General features: G+C 32.3%; 1 protein-coding gene and 1 non-coding gene across 2 annotated transcripts in view; both read right to left on the bottom strand.

Moving 5' to 3' along the window:
* Window positions 1-23,687, bottom strand: part of LOC123268346 (tRNA dimethylallyltransferase-like) — a gene marked incomplete at its 3' end in the record, with an annotated part of 170,428 nt that overhangs the window by 110,201 nt on the left and 36,540 nt on the right.
* On the bottom strand, window positions 6,626-6,729 carry LOC123269999. Its single transcript, XR_006510522.1, has one exon. It is a non-coding gene; the product is annotated as a U6 spliceosomal RNA (small nuclear RNA).

The raw sequence follows: 23,687 nt of genomic DNA, 5'->3' as shown, positions 1-23,687 counted from the left end.
CTCGAAATTTTGTCGTAATATCTCTTAACTAGTCGAGTAAAGCTAAAAAATAACAGCTAAAAATTTATGTATGTATGTATATACATACATATATACATATATATATATATATATATATATATATATATATATATATATATATATATATATATATATATATATATATATATATATATATATATATATTAGGGTGCTTCATTTGAGATAACTATTTTTTTTTCTCACTCCATTTACGAAATATTGTTCTTTACATAGAAAAAAAAAATTCTCACCAAAGGATAGTTCTTAATTTCAATTTTAAGTATTCGCTGGATGAATTTAAAGTTTTCTCATATAATTAACCCGTTAAAACAGTTTTTTTGCTTAAATTATCTATAGCGTAGCGACATTTCATGATATTCATTTGACCATGGGCGGAAGTTATAGAGGGATTCTTCCTCTTTAAAAGCTCTGACAGCTTATTTCCAATTTATGAGTTATCTCACCAGTAAAAAATTGTATATTCGATTTTTGCTCAAACGTCGTGGTTTTTTGATTTTTTTTTCTAAACTATTGATCTGACACTAAAATTGCAAAGGACCTTTTTTGTAAAGAATTTAATTTTCTACAAGATAGATTGATAGCTGAACCTTTTCAATGAATTGCCTCTGAGATAAATTTAATTAATGACAAGAAAACAATAAATGACACTATTTTATCGTAATTTTTATACTTTTTAATAAAACAACACTTGATAAAAAAAATTACAACATTGTATATTTTTGTAATCAACCATTGTGATATCGTTATAATGCCTAAATTTTTTTAATTTTTAATCATCTTACAAATATTCTAATAAATATAGTTGTTACATAGAATATATCCAAAATATATAGTCATACATAAGTCCGGCACACAAAAAAAAAAGTGGTATGTACTTTGGAACGGACCTACCTGTTGAAATGAATATTGACCCACTGAATTCGAATTTCAAGTCCGTTTGACCCGATCACCCTCCAATTTTGAGCATAATGCAAAAAACCCCAAAAAACTGCAGTGACAGTAATGACTCGCTCAACTGTTGACTTAAATGAACAATTATGAAACGATCAGAGAGGAATTTTTTAGGCTACGGGCTCATATTTACGATCAATTCATACATTTCTGGTCTAAAAATTTGACTTTCACCGCAAAAAAAAACGAAAATATATATTTAAAAACATTCAAAGCCCCGAAAAAATACAAAATAATAAATAATTAATGATTAAAATTACATCTTTTTGTCGGTTATGATTCAGTCTGAAGTATGCTAAAACCTCTATTAATGATTCTCAAATGTTTTTTATTAACGATTTCGCTCAGTCGTAAACATTATTCTGGTGTGAAATATTTTCTGAACATTATTTAATTTAACAACAATCTTATTCCGTAATAAATATGGACAGTGATTACAGTGATTTAGACGATGATTATAATGATTTTGTTCCTGACGAGATAAAAGAAAAGGCGAAGAATATAGCTTTACAATCAATGCCAACAAAATCTAGACGAATGTATGTGGCAACTTATAATGCTTTTAAAGCATGGCGTAAAGAAAATGTTAAATCAAATTCTTTTGCTGAAGATGTAATTGTAGTCTACTTTGATAATCTTTCTCAAAAATATGCCCCTCCCAGTTTATGGGCTTTTCATTCGATGTTGAAAACTACTATCAAAGCATTTGATGATGTTGATATTGGTCATTACAAAAAAGTAACGTTTTTTTTTGAAAAAACAAATGTGTAAATAATACGTTGCTAAAAAATCTGAAGTTTTTACAAAAGAAAATATCGAAAAATTTCTAAATAAAGCTCCTGATAATAAATATCTTGCTACAAAGGTATATAAATATTTATTGATATGTTTAGTATGAAAATGTCTGTATAGTCTAAACATTTGTTTATTTTATTCTTACTGTTGCAGGTTTGTTTAATATTTGGAATTTTTCGTGCTTTAAGAAGAAGTGAATTCATGAACATGAAACTGGAAGATGTCGAAAAAATTGATGAGAACATTTTATTTATTAAAGTTCCGATAACAAAAAATAATCAGCCAAGATCATTTACCATTAATGGTATATATTACGACTACGTGAAAGAATATATGGATGCTAGGCCCCAAACCTGTAAAACAGATAGATTTTTTTTGAATTACCAAAATGGTCGCTGTACTTGTCAGCCCATAGGAATTAACAAGTTTGGTTCAATGTCTAGAACCATTGCTGAATTTTTAAAATTAGAAAATGCAAAGAAATACACAGGACATAGTTTCCGTCGAACATCTGCCACATTGTTAGCTGATGCTGGAGGTGATATGACAGTGATGAAGAGACATGGTGGTTGGAAGTCATCAACAGTAGTTGAAGGTTATATTGCTGATTCCGTTAACAACAAAAAACGTACTCATTCTATGATCACCGATGGAATTGTTTTGAATAAAAAAACAAATACTGTTGGATCCACTCCTCCATCTACAAAACCATCTCCTGTAATTACAAACATTACCGTTTTGAATAAATCAACCGATTCAGATGTTTCGACGAAAAAAAATTTTACAAAGATTTCAAATGTTTTACCAGTATTAAATGAAAAATTAATTAAAACAGCAGTCTCAATGTCCAAACCCAAAGATAATGTTTCATCAAACTTTGACCAACCTTGTTCATCAGCATCAAATGAAGTTAAAGTTGATACATTACGCCATCAAAAAAAAATTTAAATCTACTTAGCAAGAAAATACTGTTGCAAGAAAGAAAAATTCAACTTCTCAATTCGATGATTGTGAAACTCCTCATTCATTTATCTGATCTACAGTATTTTATGATCAAGACTTAAGTTTGTGCGTGAAAAAATTTGAAGAGTCTCAATGTATGGTATTCCAAAACTGCCATTTCACCATTGATGTTCAATCAGAAGAAAGATAAATATTCGTTAAGATTTTAATAATAAATATAAAGTGGAAATTAACATTTTTAAGAAAATTAAAAAATTATAAAGTGACAGCTAAATTTAATGTTATTTAATTTTATGTATTGATTGTTTCAATGTGTGAATTTATTTTTTGTTAATTAATATTAATCACTTTGGATTTATTATTTGATATATATTTGTTTCTTTTTTTTTAACTTTTCATTTGTTTTCTGGGACTGGGGGGGGGGCTCCGCTCCCAACCCCCCGCCAGGGCTTCGCCCCTGGATCCCACCGGGGCTCTGCCCCTGGACCCCGACTTTGGGCCCACATATATCGCCGCATTTGTAATAAAAAATAGTATGTGCAACTCGTGCGACGTTATCGATTACTACAATTAGATTATACTATTAGACTATTTTTAAGCAATTATTTATTTTAGCATTCTAAATTTTATTTATTTGGAATGCTTGCGGTTCTGCTATGCATGATATACTATTTTTGCTTTTCCTTAATTAATTTTTATATTTAAATTTGAATAAAATTGAAGACGAATTTAGGACACTGGTGCTACAAAATAGTGTAAGATACTCGTGGCTTAAATGAGCGATCATTCACGGCGTGTCATCATCGCTCATTTAAGCCACTCGTATCTTAATGTACTATTTTCGACTCAGATTATGATTTTCATGTATTTTGTTCCATTGAATTTGAAAGGGGAAGGGGAAAATTGCAGCTATATATATGAGAAAAAATCTATAAAACATGATTAAATACTTATCTTGTATTTTTTCAGGCATAAAATACAAATTAAGAATCTGAAAATATAAAAAATTTTAATATCTATAAACAGTGACGTATAACTAGAATAAAGAGAACGATTTTCTCCAATTTCAAAGTGTTCTTCATTGGTATCAAACTCTATTGTTCTCAAACGATCTATGCAGTGAATTTTTCTTCCGTTTGTTATTATCTCTTGTATTACATGCGTGAAAAAATACAAGAAAAGTATTTAATCATGCTTTATAGATTGTTTTTTCATATTTGTAACTGCAATTTTCCCGATTTTTTTGGTTTTTTGAGATTTTTTAATTTTAAAACGTTAACGGGGCACTGGGCTAATTAACGTTCTGATTTAGATTCAGTAAATTGAAATACACAAAAATCATACTTGATCCGGGTCCACAAGAATTTTTTCATCGCTGTGACTGCAGTTTTTTGCAATTTTTTGGGTTTTTTGCATTATGCTCAAAATTGGAGGGTGACCGGGTCAAACGGACTTGAAATTCGGATTCAGTGGGTCAATATTAATTTCAATAGGTAGGTCCGTTCCAAAGTACATACCACTTTTTTTTTGTGTGCCGGAGTTATGTATGACTATATATTTTGGATATATTCTATGTAACAACTATATTTATTAGAATATGTTGTAATTTTTTTTATCAGGCAATTCATTGAAAGGGTTCAGCTATCAATCTATCTTGTAGAAAATTAAATTCTTTACAAAAAAAGTCCTTTGCAATTTTGGTGTCAGATCAATAGTTTAGGAGAAAAAAATGAAAAAACCACTACTTTTGAGCAAAAGTCGAATATACAATTTTTTACTGGCGAGATAGCTCATAAATTGGAAATAAGCTGTCAGAGCTTTTAAAGAGCAAGGATCCCTCTACAACTTCCGCCCATGGTCAAATGAATATCATGAAATGTCGCTATGCTATAGATAATTTAAGCAAAAAAAAAATGATTTTAACGGGTTAATTACAGTAGCGCTCAAAAGTATTTTGACAAATATATTTAATAGTTTAATTAAAAATAAATATGAAACACAATAATCATTTAGTTATTTTTTTAACACCTTTTGAATAAACTACAGAATAGTGTCAAAGAGGTTCTTATTCGTAATAAAAGAAAGTTTAATTTTTAAAATGTTAGGAAAATGGTGGCTCAAAAGTATTTTGACATTTTTGAAAAAAAACTAATTTAACGCATAATTATAATTTACAGCAATAAATATATTAGTATTTAGTAGCATATCCCTTGGCTTTTATGACAGCCTTGCATCACTCCGGCATTGAGTCGATTAATTTTTGTAATCGACTTATTGGAATTTGATCCCACTCATTTTTTAGAGTTTCAAACAAAGCGTTTTTGTTTGAATAATTTTGGGTTTTTACACTACGTTTCAATTCTTCTCAGATATTTTCTATCGGATTCAAGTCGGGACTTTGACTTGGCCACTCAAGAACTTTAACTTTTTCACGATTTAATAAGTCACTAATATGCTTTGATCTGTGTTTGGGATCATTGTCTTGTTGAAAACACCACTTAGCTGGCATGTGATGTTTAGCATATGGTAACATCTGAGACTTTAATATATTTGCATACATGAACCGATCCATTTTTCCTTCTATTCGAACTAATGGTCCAACTCCAGACCGTGAAAAACATCCCCAAACCATCACACTACCATCTCTATGTTTAACTGTGGGTATTTGATACCGATAATCGTATTTTTTGTTTACTGGACGCCGAATGTACTTGATACCATCAGATGACATTAAATTAAATTTACTTTCGTCACTCCATAAAACTTTAGACCACTCTAAACTTGACCACGATATATGCCATTTCGCGAACTCAAGACGAGACTTCCTGTTTTTTTTTCGATATTAAAGGTTTTTTAGCCGGTCTTCGGCCATAAAACCCTAGGACCTTTAAGCGTCGTTTAACAGTAGAAACATGAATATCTACGTTATATTTTTCTTTTAATTCATATTTTATCATTATAGCGGACATCCGTATATCATTTGCTGATAACTTTTTTATAATATGATCGATGTAAGAAGAAGTTTTTCTTGGGCAGCCTGTTCGAGGCTTACTTTCGACAGTTTTTCTTTTGTTATAGACTTTATTCCATAAGCTAACTAACTGTCGAGACACTTTAAACAAACGAGCAACTTCTGTTTGTTTCAATCCTTGTTTTAATGCATTAATAACGGCTTTTTTAAAATCACTAGAATATTCCTTGCACTTAGGCATATTGAAGTAACCACAACAAGTAAATATATGTAATAATAAAAACTAAGGAACAAGTAATCTGCGAGAGTTTTTCAAGTCAAATGCGTGTCAAAATACTTTTGAGCTCACGGTAAGTCAAGTACGTTCGGTGGCGCGGTGTGTAAACAAACAAGTTGTAATTTGATACGCTTAAATAGTCGCAATTACACTACTCTACATTATACTCAATACATTTTCCGATAGGCTTTTATTTTAAAAAAATATCAAAAAATTTTATGTTGTCAAAATACTTTTGAGCGCTACTGTATATGAGAAAACTTCAAATTCATCCAGCGAGTACTTAAAATTGAAATTAAGAACTATATCCTGTTACGTGAATGTGGAACGCTTCACGTAATAATTACCGTAACTCCTATTCTTTCCCGCTTCACAGCATTATTTATATTTGTAAAAATGCTTGCCGTAAGATGGACGGTGTGGCTTAATGTATATAGAATAAGCGAAAGGAAATTTAGTATAGACCGGATAGCTCAAATGGTAGAGTAGCCGACATGTCTTCGGAAGGTTCTGGGTTCGAATCCCAGTCCGAGCTATCAAATGATTTTTTCTCGCATATTCTATAAACTCACATTAAGATGATCCTCTCCACATTCCTTTCTCAATCCTTTCCTACCAATATCACAAAAAATGTGGAACGCTTCACAATTTTGCGTGTCATCCTTGCGCAGGGGCCATGCTAATCTTTGGTGAGAATTTTTTTTTTCTATGTAAAGAACAATATTTTGTCAATGGAGTGAGAAAAAAAAATAGTCGTCTCAAATGAAGCACCCTAATATATATATATATATATATATATATATATATATATATATATATATATATATATATATATATATATATATATATATAATGCGGGATGTTGTCACGATTGTGTCTACAGTTCTTGACGGATCTAGATGAAATTTGTTACACATATTCTTTGGATAGTAACCTTGAGTGAGTTCGAAGATAAGCGAAATCCATCAATAAGTTTATATAAATGGCAGCTCTTCAAAATTATCAAAATAGTGAAAATCACGTTTTCGGTGACTTCATTGATGTATAACTTTTGATTGAAAAGAGATGCAGTATCTACCATTTTCAAAATTATATAACATAACTTTGAAATTTTTCAATTTACCGATTTTTATCACTTTTGTGGTAGATACGCAGGATTTTGCGATATAATTAATAAGAGTTAGATAAATTATATTTGACGTTTATTGAAAATAGAATTATATTTATATATTACACGAGGTGTATGTTTTGATGACTTGTAACGAATTAATATGGATAGAGAATAATGATGAATACATGCGTATGTATCGGCGCAAATAGCATGCGCGATGGATCGACGACTAGTGTAGTGTGAATAGTGTGCATGTGAGTATTACTATCTCCAATACTCTCCCTTAATACGAGCACCCTGAATGAATGCGTACCCTGTGTACGACTTTGAATCAGTGGGGTCATTTTCCCAGTCGGCGTCGGTATATCCTATGATTTGTCCAATTGGTTGTCGATATACAAGTCCCAATTTCGACTTTCCTTTCAGGTATCTAAGTCGCCGGCGTGCTCTGAGTATTGCAATTAATCATGTTGAATTTCTTCAATAAATCCTCGACGTACTTTCCTTGATTTAAACTTACCCTGCCTGTCTCTGGCTTGATTTCAATTCCTAGACAGTATTTAAATTTTCCGAGGTCCTTGATTCCGAGCTCTCTGTTGAGACCCCGTTTTAGATCTGTGATCCATTTTTCTTCGTTCGACGTGGCCAGAATATCGTCTACATAGACGGTGACTAATATTATTTTCTCATCTTGTCTGTATTGAAACAGACATGGATCTGATGTTGTTGGCTCCAATGCCAACTTCTGAAGTGCGGCTTTTAGGCGTTCGGACCACTTCTTTCCAGATTGTTTCAGTCCATATATTGCTTTGCGCAATCGGCAAACTTGATCACCTTCCGCGAAGTTCTCAAGCATTTTTGTTGCCATCGGAAGTAATGGTGAATCTCTTCTTTCGCTTCGCACAATATACTCCAGAGTTTCTTTCAACGTTGTCGGAGCTTCCATGTACAACTCATCGAAGATTACTCCGTGTAAGTACGCCGTTATTACATCCATTTGGTGTAATTTTGTTCCCATCTCCGTCGACAGTGCTACTAGTAACCTGATGGTGTCCAGTCTTGCCACTGGAGCAAACGTTTCGTCGAAGTCGAATCCAGGTCCTTGTGTAAAGCCCCTGGCTACTATTCGCGCCTTCTTACGCATAATTTCTCCTTCTGCGTTCGTTTTATTATTCAGGATTACCTTTGAGCCGATGATTCTCCCTCGCTCTGGTCGTTTTATGAGTTCCCAAGTTCCAAGTTGCAGGTGAGAACGAACCTCATCAGCGATTGCACGCTTTCATTCGTGTGCATGTTCACCTTTTGTCGCTTCTTCTAGCTCGACATCCGCCATGTGAGCCATTTCTTCGATTAATTTGACCTCTATTGGTTCATTGTCTTTTTCCAGGTCTTGGACGTCGTTCGTCGATGTCTTAGCTCCACTCGCACCTGTTTCACTTCGTGCTTGCTTGTCGATTTGCACTAGTGATGTATCAAGCGGTCTTTTTTCGCCTCGATTTTCTTCGCTCGCCTGGTAAAACACGTCGTCGGGTCCAGCTGCTTCTTCTTGCTCCATTGGTTCATCTACATCTTCTTCGTGACTGGATGCATTACGCGAAGCAACACTCGACATGATTACGTATCGGTAGAGCTTTTTCGGGCTTCCGGGTTTCTCTGACTTCTGTTTTGCGGGTTTTCCCGGTCCGCGTTTCGGCGGTCCCATTTCGGGCTCTGAGTGGACTTTCTCGTTCCTGGTTTCTCTCTCTGGCTCAGGAGCGTCTTCTTCTGGACACATGTAGTCGAGATCTATCTGTACGACGTTTCGTAATCTCAATATGGGTTCCCCAATTATTTATACGTCCCTGGTGTATTCAATTTTTCCAGTATCACCGTCGTATTTTATAAGCTTTCGAGGTCTCTGAATATCCAACGAGCCTACCTTCTACGGATTTTTCGTCAAGTTTTTCTCGACTTGGACCTTTCTTGAGGACAAATATATATACATCATTTATTAAAATATCGCCTTATTGGTTGGATCCTCTCCCGCGAGTAGTGCTTCGCGGTGACCATCACAGCAACCCTCTTGATCATCTGAATTCGAAAAACCAAGGTGAAACCTTTAGTTTAATAATAAGTCCAGTCTTTAATCGAAGCTTTTTTTTTTTTGAAAATTTACAAAATGGTGGCATTCGAAACTTTGGACTCTGATTTTCGATAAAAAGTTAAAAGTTAATTGTTTAAAAAATATAGTAATTATCAACAAAAATCAATATCCTTCGATTAAAGAATAGTTCTTAATGCCAAAAAGATAATATTAAAATTTCATCAATATCCACCGAATGGTTTTCGAGTTATATTAGTCATCGAATGGAAAAACACCGTTTTGATAAAAACGCGTTTAAAGTTTTTTAAAAGTAGATCTTGTTTCATTTTGGTGTTAAGTATCTAATTGAATGGATAAAGTTAAATTTTGCGTAATTTTATCTAGTGAATCCGAATATCACATTTTTTTGCTGATAATTTGAACATTTAATTGTTTATAGCTAATTGTTTAAATAATTTCTTTGAAAAATTTCATTTTTTTAAATTGATTTTTTATTTTCGTATATTTTAAGAATTTTTAAAGCGAAAGTATTCTTTACAAAATTTGGTTAAATTCAATATTCATCGAGTTATTAAACTTTGAAAAATTTTTGCTAGAAAAATTTAGTCCGACTAGCTTACACTCGTTTATCACATAAAATTTTTAGCCTAATAGAATTATTTAGATATGAATATTGAATCATCAATACCTGGACCATATAATAGAGCTTCTGCAGATTTTGAAACTTCTAAAACATCTAGCTGGTGTTGTCTTCGAAGCATTCTGCCCTCGCGGGTATTCTCGTTTACCCGCCTGTTCGCTAAATTTGCACTGTCTTCGAGGTCACGTTTTAATTTTTTCGCTGACGAATTAAGAACACTTTGATCACCTTCCTCTGTCTTTGGATTGAATAAATTTTTTCTTTTGACAGTACGCGATTTACGAACACCATTAGACTTTCGAAGTTCTCTTGAACTTTCGCACGATCCATGATAAAATTTTCAAAACAATTTTCACAAATCAAAAAACACGTGTATCGACTACTCACTTCCAATGTCAAGTGTAAAATGAAATTTAACCGAAAATTTTCCATCTTATACTTGAAATTACTCTATTCATACAAGATAATAGGCGTGACAAAACCGGGCGCTTGCAGCTGCCGTCCGCTACCTGCTCTAGTCACAACCGAGAGGTTTAATGTTGCTTCAGTAATTACTAAATATCTTGAAAACTATTCATCGGATTGACTTGAAATTTTCAGAGAATATTCTTAAAACATCATACTTTAAGAAAATGAAAAAAAAATCGATTTTTCAAAAATTCTAAGTGCATCTACCCCCTTAGATAACTTCTAGACTGTTGAGCTCGGAAATCTTGAAAAGCCTTCAAGTCACTATTTTAAGTATGAAGAGCTGGATTGATTCCTAATATATTGGCATACATATTATCTTATATTGTTAGCTCGAAAGTGAAGAAAATTTTTAAGGGGTGGCTTGTAAATAATAACAATATTGCTTCATTTGTTAAGTAACAACAAAAAAAAATTTATTAGATGAATCCGGATAGTCTGTAATAAATAATTTTACTCATTTAATCAAATAGTAATAGTAGTTTACTACAAATGATATATGTGACAAATTAAACGCAATAAATTTTGGACAATAATACTTTAAAATAGTTAAGTAAAAATTAAAAAATAAGGTTTGTTGTATGTTTTTTTTTTTACTTTAATTAAAATAAACCGTTAAAGAATAAATTCAATTCGATCATTAAAGTGTCGAAATAATTCTTTTTATGGATTCGATTAGTATTTGTACAGCTGGCTGTTTATATCACGTAATAATAATTTTATCAACACAAAAAAATCAGTCGACACTAATCGATGACTTGATTAAATAAAAAACTTTAAAATAGTTATACAGTACTGATTAAAAATTGATTAAAGAACCGTATTGACTGAACAACACGGATATCTCTTGAAAAAAATTATAAATGATCAATGATTACTTATTAATTCAAAATGTATAAGTCCAAAAGCTAATGACTCTTAAAATGTTAGAAAATCTAAGGGACATTCATGAAATATAGAAAAGTCGTTTCCTACCCGCCTCACTAGGCTTATTGGAAAATTGCATTTTTATATCCAAGCCTGTAATTTGATTGATATATTTTCTTGACAATCTTGCACAGATTGAAAATTCAACAAAATTCTCATTTACCTTATATTCGTGTAATTATTGTACACTGAAGGAAATTTTCTCTAAAAATTACCCTTAAATTCACGGTAATCGTGGTATGAATAGTCGACCTCATCATTTGTCGGTGAGTAAAATGATCTTCGATTTTTAACTTCCCGCTAAGAAAATCTCAGATTTTCAAAAATCGGGAAGTTATTGGTATTACCCCGTTTTACAAAAATCGAGTTTTCATCAGAAGCTTCCTAGGACCTCAAAACGTCGAGATCTGATAAAAACTCGATTTTCGAAAAACGGGGTAAAACCAATAACTTCCCGATTTTTGAAAATTTTCAATTTTCTTAGCGAGAAGTTAAAAATTTTTTTTCCAAATCGAGTATTAAACGTTTAAATACAATAATAGCTTGACGATTTTATAATTATAATTGAAATACGCATAGCTTCTAACAGGATATGGACACTCAACAGTTTTAGAGGCAGATTCGGACAACTAAACCAATTTAAATTACATTCGTAAAGCAACCTTTTTTCACTCAATGACACTACATCTTCATTATGCAACTTCGATAATACATTTCTTCTGTATGTATCAATTGCTTTAAAACGTAATTTTAAAAAGCCTTACTAAGACCGGATTGCTCAGCATTATCAGTGAGTGACAATTTACAGACCAAACAATTTTCAATTTTTAACTTTTTCAGTAACCGCTGTCTAATAATATCTGCTGCGAGACAATCATTCAGGGCGACAAAGTTTTCAGTTTCTAATTTTTCGTCGAGACTTTCTAATTCTGGAAAATAGTATTCACAACAATCTATGATATCAGTGATTTGTAGTGTAGGTGGGAAATCATAATTGCAATCATTATTCAATAATAAAGCTGGTTGCTTTTTGTCTTCATAATATTCTAGCGCAAGCATGGCGTTGTCATTAGATACCTCGGGTACCAGTTGAATACAGTGGTTATTGGCTTGATCGTGAGTCATATTAAATGTATTTTTGTCTTGAGAAAGTAGTTCACTCAGATTTACAATCATTGATGATTCTTCTTCAGCTTCACAATTGAAACCTGGACGATAAGTTCCAGCAAATCTAGTTACCAAAGCTGTTTTAAAAGCAGCTTACAAATGTAAACACGTCGGGTGGTGACAATCACCACATTCTTGCCGCATGAGCCCAAAAAAATTTTCAAGTCCGTCTTGATTTAAATACCGTAAATTAAGTTCATTAAATCCTTCCGACTGCAAATCTTCCCATAATTCTTGCATAGACCGAAGAGTTACAGCCAGAGCATCAGGAGTCGGTGTATTGACCTTTTTACCGGTGCTGTATTCAAACCAAAATTTCCTGGCAGCTATATCTTCGTATCTTTTCCATTGTTCTTCATGAGATGATGATGTGTTAACTTTCATTCTTGAGGTATTAGCTTTTGGGTCAGTAGGTTTGTTACTGCCATTAGTCAGGTCAAACATTAAATCAATGTCTTCCAGAATACTTGCTGTTTCCCAAATTTCTGCATGTTCCACAATATTAATGAAACCTTCGTTCAATTTATAATTTGCTATTTGCTTAAGATTTTTGGCAACTGTGCAACTAAAAATTTGAGCTGCAAACTTTACCCGCATTTTAGTTTTTCCAGTTGGAAATACGTGTTCTTCTGTCAAGGTTAATTTCTCAGAAAGCTTTGGATTAAAAATATAAAGTTCAATAATATGTCGCCAGTAACCAGTTTTTCCGTCCCACTTGATACAATTACCAGGATACAGCAACTTATTTTTTTGACCTTCTGGTTATTTCTTTAACCATGAATTAACGTCACCACACATATTATTTCTTGTAGTTTTTATGATGTGTCCAATATCACTAAGCACATGAATTTTCCTTGTAATGTCGTCGATTAAAAAATAGCTGTTAAGTGCACCGTTATTAGCGTCATATGATACTGTCCGTAAAGCATGCAGTGCCGCTTTGTTCGTAGCACCTTGGTCGCTGACAACACCAACAACTTTGAATCCGGTACTTTCAACATCCTTAATACTTTTAATTATTAACTCTTTAAGAATGTTTGTTGGTGTAGTTTTGTGTACGAAATAGTAACTGAGGGGTTATTTTTTACCTGTCGACAGTGTTCTCATCATAAATACTAAAACATGATCTGTGATGTCTGAATGACGGTCACCGTTACCATAATCTACGAAGCCTTTTACTTTATTACTACCAGCAGGTAAAATCAAACGTATTTTCAATACCATTTCATCGACAGACAGTACAACACAACGATCTTGAACACTAACCGCAGTGCTCTGACTTTTTATGCAATTTAGTAATATTTTATTTGATCCTGGATCCAAAGGCACACGAGATAAAGTTCTTCTCAATGTTCTCGATTCTGGAACTGAAACAATAGACTCCAGAAACTGATAAGCTTTAGCTCCACGTTTCAAGAGTGAAACACCGGTAATTTTTTCATTCAACGTATATCGATTGCCGCGAGAGTTTTTTGTATCTTTATTGCGAAAATAAGAAATGACCATATCTCGTAACTGTGGTTTATCGATTTGTTGTGTCAATTCCATTGTGAAATCATGCGGTTTGCGTCACTTACATAGCTCAGATTTTAATTCGGCGACCTATTCCTCTAATTTTTCAATTTTTCGATCTTTTTGCCGAAGCTCAACGCATAACTTCTTTTTATTAGGTGTCAACACAACATTTTTCATTCCCACCTGGTTGGAAATTTTTCTGTTTGTAATACGAAGCTCGGCAACTGAAAGTAAAATATTGTGTGATTTAAGATATTACCTAAATGAAATAATAATGTAACATTACTAAAATTATATAAGTTTATTTTAATAGCTTTTTTTACAGATTAAATATTCTTATTTTAGTCTTAACTACAAATTTTTCCAGTCAGTTATTAAATTGACATGATTATAAGTCAATTCCTGGATGTTTGATCTCAATAGAATCAGTTTTTGATATTAATACAATTAGAATATGTACAATTGATAACTTAATACTTAATTATGAAAAAAGGGTTTCTTTCATAAGAAAAATCTTCATTTTTCCATCACGATATCTATCAAAATATTTAATTGTTATCCCCTTTTTTTTTAAAGACGATACTTTCACATTTGATACAAAATAAGATCTTGAATAATCAGATCTTTCATATTGTTTCAAAGCTTTATTTATTGTAGACAAAAATTTTTCACTTTCTGATGCCTTCAAATTTCCTAATGTGAAATTGATTCTTTTAAATAAAAGCCATCGTTTGCGAGGTACTACAATTTTAGTACCGCTTTCCACGTGTTGCTGAACCCTTGTCATATCCTTTTTTTTTATCAGCAATTTATTGGAACTTAGTAATGGCAATTTCAAAACCTTTAAGGTTTTTGATGAAATTATAGCTTCTGAAATAATAAATGGCTTCATTACTTCGCTTTACTCGCTCGAAAAAAAAGCTTTCAGTTTTACAGTTGATTAAAAGAAAATAAAAAATATTTTAAAAGCCAAGCAATGAAAGAAAATGATAGATTTACAATGATAAAATAAGAATAAGCTCACGTTCGAAAATAAAATTAACTCATGCATTATACTACGACAAACGTTTTTTCAAAAAAGTAAGCTTTCATCAATTGCTAATTAGTTTTCTCATTTTTTCAATTATTTACTATCCCTGAATCATAATCTTTGAAAAGCCCAATAAAAAAAAAAACAGTTGGTAGATGTAGATAAAACTGAAGAATAATAAATACAGTAACAAATGTTTCGTTTATTTAGATAATAAACTCTTTGCAAGTGAAAAAAGATAACTATTTTCATACCTGATTGGTACTGACTGCGTTGAAAATTACTTAGGAGGAGTTTCTAAAGCCATGTTTTCCTTATTCCACATCTGCAATGTTAATAAAAAAAATTATTATCGATTTCAAAAATTATATTTAATTTATTTAAAATTTAAAAAAATTTTTAATTACTTCAATTTCAGTTTGCTTTGATGACGTTGGTGTATCATTACATGATTTCCATCTTCGTTTCAAGCATGCATTGGATTTTTCATTTAAATTATTTTCGCTACAATTATCTAAACCCATTAAAAATCTTCTAGATGGAGATTTCTCTGCAATTTGTGATTTTGATGGCGACAGAGGAGAAGATGCAAATGAAGGTATTTGCGATGACAGATCATCGGTTAATCTTTGTTGTTGTAAAATCATTGGCTTATCCTGTAATTTAGCCAAATCTGATATTGGTATCAGTGGACCATCACGTGTAAAAGATAACTTGCAATTGTTTGGATTCAGGGCTTTTTACATAAATAGAATTAGAATCGTTCAATAAATGATAAATATTCAAGAAGTAAAAACTCTTACGCATTCTAGGAATGATTCGATTTGTATTAGGAGGAAATTCCAAAATTTTATCATCATTCAAAGGCACTATATTTGATGGAAATTTTACAGGTACGTCTGAGGGTTTTATTTGCTTCTTGCTTTTCGTGATACTATAATCATCATTATTAAAATGACAACTACACACAAAACGATCTTTAGATATTATTTTCAATGATAATCCTAAAAGATCATGATCTCCTACAGCCTGAATCAATCTCCGACACCTACAACAAAATAATTGTAAATATAACGGTGAAAATTTTAACTAAGCGAAATAATATTAAATAATTTATTTAGAACCAATTGAAAAATGAATTTATTAATTATTTTAGTAATTATAAAATATACTAATTAAATTATATTTTTAAGCCAGTCTCATGGCTAAGCAGTACAACGCTTGTCATGCTTGCTTGGGGCTGGTGAGGCATGGGTTCGAATCCCGGTGTGAGCTGAAATTTAATTTTCAGTGAACATCGGTGCTCGTAACTTACGCTGAGCTGTACAAGTTTGGGTTTTTCGATGGTTTCCCCAAGCCCTGTGCTACCGGTGGGGCACAGGAAAATGCGTGCAGTTTCCCCAAAGTCGGCCCATCGCCGCATTACTCTCCAGGCTGAAAAAGTATGTAATACCGCCACACTTAATGTACCGATCAGCCTGGAGTCCCCCTCCGGTCTCGGCCGGACCCCCATCGAGACAGAAGTCTGAAAAGCGGGGTTAAAAAAAAAAAAAAAAAAAAAAAAATTAAATTATATTTTTAGGTAAACTTACCAATCGACATCCTTCGGAAATTTTGAAAAAGTACAACCGTCTTTTATTTTACTTCCTTGCCGATGACCACATGATTTAACTGCACAGTTTCGAGTCATTGTTTTTAATTTTTATTATAATTTTAATTATCATATGTTATTTTTAATTTTTTTATAAAAACGGTTTGTTTTTGTTGACACCGCGATCAAATTTCAATACACATAAATTCAATAATTATTTATTTTTAAAACCAGCCACTAGAGGATGTCTCGATAGATCAGTGATACCACTAAAACTTGATATATGGGAATATTTATATCTTATTGTTGTGGTATGTCGCTGGTCCACTATGCTTGAATAATGAGTAGAGGGGAGTACTAAGTGTCCATACCCTGGCTTTTAACACAACGAATATTTTTATCAAATCTTAATATTGTTAGTAACGTCAATTTTGTAAAGAGTATATATTTGACATGTATTTAAGGTAGAACCCTCGCGACTACCGTGGTCAAAAGTTTATGCTAGAGTGTACGGTATATATACTTGAGAGTCATTATTGACATGCCTAAAACTTTTTGTTATTTATGTACTTATTTTAGCCAATCACGAACGATAAACTGATCGTTTGAAGTCTGGCAACACTGCATGAGCATTAAGATATTTTATAGTGGTTATACTATGGAGTCTAAACACTATGTGTATATTCTCCACAGGTTGTACTATAGTGTTTCAGACAGCCCCCTCGGGCTAGAACAGCCCCCTCGGGCTAGAATGAGCGAAAAAGTAAAAAGAGTAAACTAGTATGTCACGAGATTTTAGTTCTTTTCGAGGGCGCTAGTAGTCTAGTTGCACGACAGCTGATTACTAGTTGCTATTTTATGCCGACCACACTAAACTTTAAAAGTGTATGATTTTTATTAATAATTTTTGAATAAATGAAAAAAAAATAATTAAAACTTTGAGCTAAATCTTATATTAAATGATTTATGTCGAGAAATATTTTTTAAATTAATTTATTTTAACAACATACCGGGTTGTTTAGTACCAGGATGTACTTCTGGTTACAAATCAAACTTTGAAAGAGTTCATTTTTTTTCTGTGCCCAAAGATGAAAACTTAAAAAAACAGTGGCAAATTGCTATAAAAAGACCAAAAACATTAGTTTCAAAAACACAAGTGGTTTGTGACAAACATTTTTTAGCGGGAAATATAATTCGGAGTCGACAGTTGTTAAGTCCAGAAGGAGAAGTTCTGGGAGTAGTAAGTTGATTTTCTTATCAATAATTATACTGAAAATTTGAAACAAATTAATGAAAATTTTTTTAAATGTTTTACAAATACTTTCAGTCACCATATCGACGTCCACGACTAGCACTTGGAGCTGTACCTAGTTTATTTCCTTGGACAGAGGTGGAATCATCTAATGATGACATGGAAAATGTTCTTGATGCTAATCCTGAGGCTTCAGAAGTATGCCTAGTTTCTGATAAGAGTAATACACCAGAAGATCAAGTTGATCTAGTTGTTAGTACATTTCCTGTCAATATTGATACTGTGGACAGGCTTGAGGAGCTCGAAGTGGGTAAATCTTCTGAAGTTTATTTATACACTGAAACGCCGGCAAATATTACAAATAATTTGGAAAGTTTGGAGTCAAATAGTTGTTGTAATTCAGTGGAAGTATTTAATTTTGAGACTTTATTGGCTAGTACTATGGAATTACCAAGTTCATGGATGCGTAATAATATAAAATACAAAGAAGAGTCTCTGATCAGCTTTTCTTATCTTATATGCGATATGATAGAGGAAAAATATTTAAGTTTCAATCTGAAAGAAGTGATAGTCGACTCAAAGTTGGAATTACATACACATGTACTAGATAAGCCTTTAAACGTCTCGCCTTACTTTAATGTAAAAAAAAGTATCACGATTGTCAGCGAGTTGGAAGAGTATTTACGCCAGATTAATTCTCTGAAAGTTTGTCGAGGTATTGTAATTCCTGATATCAATAAATATAAAAATTCTGACGCGTTAATTACAGATAAAAGAAATGTAGTTAGACGTAAGACATGCACTCTGTTATGCCACTCATCACGATGTAATACATGTCAGAATGCGAGTCGAGCCTTAATCAGAAAAAGAAAACGGAACGACACAACTTTGCAAGATTCTAAGTCATTAAATAAAAAAAGCCACATACTTTCAAGTAAAATCAAGTCACATACTGAAGTTAATTTTGGCAATGCTCACGTGAAAAATTTAAAATAAAAATTAAGTAGATCCATGCAACGGAAAAATCAGTTGCAGTTGGCGAATAAAAAATTACGAAAAGATTTGAAAACCTGTCAAAAGACGATGTCTCAAAAATCTGAAGCTAGTGTTCTTAATAAATTACGTTCGAACGATGTTGCTAAAAATCAATGTGATGTTGTTCAAGAAATTTTGAAAGCTTCACACTGTAAAAACTCTAGCGGCCGTCGATACTCTGAGAACTGGTTAATGTTGTGTATGTTGCTATACATGCGGTCTGTTTCAGGATATAATTTTATTCGTGATAATAATATTTTGCCATTACCATGCGTCAGTACAATGAGAAGGTAAAATTGGATTTTAATTATTAATAACATGTAAAAAATTTCATAAAATATGTATTTATCCATGTTTTATGAGATAATTCATATAAAGTAATTTATTAGAATGAAAATAACTCCATATTTTTGCTTTTTTCAGAAATCTCGCATCGATAAACACGCAATGTGGATTTGACTCTGAATTTTTCGAAGCATTCACTAATTTTTTGAGTAAAAAAGAAGAAATTTATAGGCATGGTGTCTTGCTACTAGATGAAATAAGCTGTCGCGAAAGTATTAATGTGCGCTCACAAAATCTTACTTATGTTGGCTTGGAGGACTTTGGCGAGGAAAGTAATAAAGTGATTACAATGAATGATAAGGCTAATCACGGATTAGTGCTAATGCTTCAACCTTTATATGATACATACACTCAGCCTGTGGCTGTATTTGGTTCTCATGGTCCTGTGAGTGGTCAAGTCTTGTCTCAACTCATTGTGAAAGCAATAATATTACTGGGAAAATCAAGAGCAAAGATCCATGGTGTCATTACTGATGGTGCGACAACAAATAGAAAATTTTGGACGATTTTAGGGATGAGTGGTCGAAAAGAAAATTTTAAAAATTTCTTTAACCATCCAAGTGAAGCGGATCGCAAAGTTTTTGTGTTTTCAGATACTCCCCATCTTATCAAAACTATGAGAAACCGCTTACACAAAACTGGATGTTATCAGGTATCAAACAAAATGCTATTTTGATTGTAAGAATAGTTTGATTATTATTTTTTTCTTATTTAGATTGATCCTGACAAATCTCCAATTGAATGGCAGCATTTTAAAGATTTGTATGATAAAGATAGCCAGCTTCCTGGAAAGTTAAGGATGTGTCCGAAGATAAATAATGAGCATTTAGACTTAAATAGCTCGTCAAAAATGCGAGTTAGGCTCGCTGTTCAAGTAAATAACGCAATTACTGTATGTACTTTTATTTTTTATCTGTAAATTTATATTGAAATTATTTTAGGTATTTAGTCAATCAGTAACTAATGCACTAAGAAAATATGCAGCCAATAACCCTGAATTAAACTCTTGGGAAAGTACGGCAGAATTTTGTTCATGGATAAATCAGATGTTTGATGCTCTTAATCGTCATGAAAGTAGAGGAGTATTGCCTAATAATGAAGATTTTAAAGTAATTTTCATTTGTTGATAATTTTAGAATATACAATAAGAAAGTATTGTTTAATATATTACTTATGATTTCATTATTGCAGGTTAATGAGTTATCGCTACAGAAATTAAATGACTGGGAAGAAAATGTCATTAAGAAGAAAATACCCGAGACAGCCTTTTTAACTGCTCCAACGGCGGAAGGACTTCGAGTAACATTACAATCTTCTCTGGATATTGTTCGGCTATTAACCGAAAAATACGGTTTTCCAGCAGTTCCAACGGGTAGAATTGATCAGGATTCATTAGAGGTTCGATCGATTCTACAGCAATTAATAGTACAAAATCATAATTAGCCATAAAGTAGTGATAGTATGGGAATTATAATGCTTTAATTTAACAATTAACAATATTGCACTCTAACAATTTATGTGCTTTACTCTTCTGCTTACTGATAACTTTTAGACTCGAATTTATTGTCTTGAACAATTCATTGAAAATTTTCAAACAATGATTTATAACTATCACTTGTTTAAGCCATTGATTGTTTATAACGTTCCCGAGTCAAAATTAAAAAAATGATTTGAGCCTATTGAGCCTCCTTTCTTTTGTTGTTGGGTTTGCATGGAAATTTAAAACTGTATTTTCACCCTCATCGGCCTAAAAATAGGCTGTTGAGGTCGAAATCACAGTTTAAAACTGTATTTTGAGCCTAAAAAGCCTACCTCGAGGGTCTGTAGGTTGTTTCCATCTTTTTATTTTTTAGAACATATAATATTTTTATGATAGCAAAAATTTTATAATTAAAAAACTGGACTTAAAAAATTTTTAACTTTTATCGTTGCAAAAAATTTTTTAATTGTAGAGTTGAAATAAAAATTATGACTATTATAATTAATGTTGCAACAATTGATCAATAATCCATAAAATATACGGACAGTAATAAGCAATAACATCTCAACTTAAACTTTTTCTAATGTTTATCGTTAGCATATTCGGGTTTATATATGGGGCATTTCATGCCAAATCGACCACTCTTGACCTCGACGATTTTCGATTTCCTGTAATTTTTGTATCTTTCTCTACCCTACTGAAAACAATTTTAAAAATTTTTTCAAATTTTTTTACCGGGAATATGTCATTGTCCCAGCTGAGCAATGTCCCAATTGATCAATGACCCATTTTTTATTGTCCCAGTCAGCGAAAATCAAACTAGCGGTCTCTGGTAATTAAAAAATTAACTATAAAAATTTAATTTTCGTTACCGGAGAAATTTTTTTTACAGATGGCGCTGATTTGCGGAAAAATGAAAATATTGAAATAAATATATCTGAGTGATTTTCTTCATAGCTTTTGACTTTTAATACTGGTGCTTGAAACTTTTAGAGGTATCCACAGTACACTGGTACTTTGGACGAACTTCGAATGTTTATTCCAGGTCTTTCCCTCCATAGGTTTTTATTGTAATTACTACCAGTGGATTTTTTAATCAACCCTAAATGCACCGACGACCTTTTCGCATTGATACCTCTACACCAGGTCCTTGCCTCCATGGGTTTTTGTTTTGAATACTACCGGTGGATTTCTTAATCAACCCTAAATGTACCAACGACCTTAACGAGTTAATACGTTAACTCGAGGTGCTTACCTTCATAGGTTTTTATTTTAAATACTACTAGTGGCTTTCTTAATCAACCCCAAATGTACCAACGACCTTACTGAATTGATACCTCCACTCCAGATCTTTGCCTCCATAGGTTTTTATTTTAAATACTACAGGTGGATTTCTTAATCAACCCTAAATGTACCAATGACCTTACCGAATTGATACCTCCATTCTAGGTCTTTGCCTCCATAGGTTTTTATTTTAAATACTACAGGTGGATTTTTTAATCAACCCTAAATCTACCAATGACCTAACTAAATTGATACCTCCACTCCAGGTCTTTGTTTCCATAGGTTTTTATTTTTAATACTACAGGTGGATTTTTTAATCAACCCTAAATCTACCAATGACCTTACCAAATTGATACCTCCACTCCAGGTCTTTGCCTCCATAGGTTTTTATTTTAAATACTACAGGTGGATTTCTTAATCAACCCTAAATGTACCAACGACCTTACCGAGTTAATACGTTAACTCCAGGTGCTTACCTTCATAGGTTTTATTTTAAATACTACTAGTGGCTTTCTTAATCAACCCCAAATGTACCAACGACCTTACTGAATTGATACCTCTACTCCAGATCTTTGCCTCCATAGGTTTTTATTATAAATACTACAGTTGGATTTATTAATCAACCCTAAATGTACCAACGACCTTACCGAATTGATATCTCCATTCCAGGTCTTTGCCTCCATAGGTTTTTATTTTAAATACTACAGGTAGATTTTTTAATCAACCCTAAATCTACCAATGATCTTACCAAATTGATACCTCCACTCCAGGTCTTTGTTTCCATAGGTTTTTATTATTAATACTACAGGTGGATTTCTTAATCAACCCTAAATGTACCAATGACCTTACCGAATTGATACCTCCATTCCAGGTCTTTGCCTCCATAGGTTTTTATTTTAAATACTACAGGTGGATTTTTTAATCAACCCTAAATCTACCAATGACCTTACTAAATTGATACCTCCACTCCAGGTCTTTGTCTCCATAGGTTTTGATTTTTAATACTACAGGTGGATTTCTTAATCAACCTAAATGTACCAATGACCTTACCGAATTGATACCTCCATTCCAGGTCTTTGCCTCCATAGGTTTTTATTTTAAATACTACAGGTGGATTTCTCAATCAACCCTAAATCTACCAGTGACCTTACCAAATTGATACCTCCACTCCAGGTCTTTGCCTTCATAGGTTTTTATTTTAAATACTACAGGTGGATTTCTTAATCAACCCTAAATCTACCAATGACCTTACCTAATTGATACCTTCACTCCAGGTCTTAGTCGCCATAGGTTTTATTTTTAAATACTACTGGTGGTTTTCTTAATCGACCCTCATATATATATATATATATATATATATATATATATATATATATATATATATATATATATATATATATATATTTATTTATTTCTTTACCGAAGTCAAGTTTGAAGATACTATATTTATCATATGTGTCGTCTTAAAATTATTTAGATATGCCAATATTCGAAAAGTTTCAAAATTATAAAAACTTATATTTCTCACTTTCTAACTCGAATAACTTTGGAATGGTAAAACTTATTGAATCTCTGATAGTTGAATCTTAAAGCTCTTTAAATAAGCTTCAATTTGAGTACCATATCATATGTGTAGTCTTAAAAGTAAGTCCTATTCCGCTATGCTAAATATGAAATTTGCTGTTGCACTCATTTTTATTTATAATGAAATCTACTTCCATTTCGGCTGTCGAATGGCACTTTTTAAATACTACCGGTGA

Source organism: Cotesia glomerata, linkage group LG7, assembly GCF_020080835.1.
Source record: "Cotesia glomerata isolate CgM1 linkage group LG7, MPM_Cglom_v2.3, whole genome shotgun sequence".
NCBI lineage: Eukaryota > Metazoa > Arthropoda > Insecta > Hymenoptera > Braconidae > Cotesia > Cotesia glomerata.
This window is presented reverse-complemented; position numbering and strand designations above follow the sequence as displayed.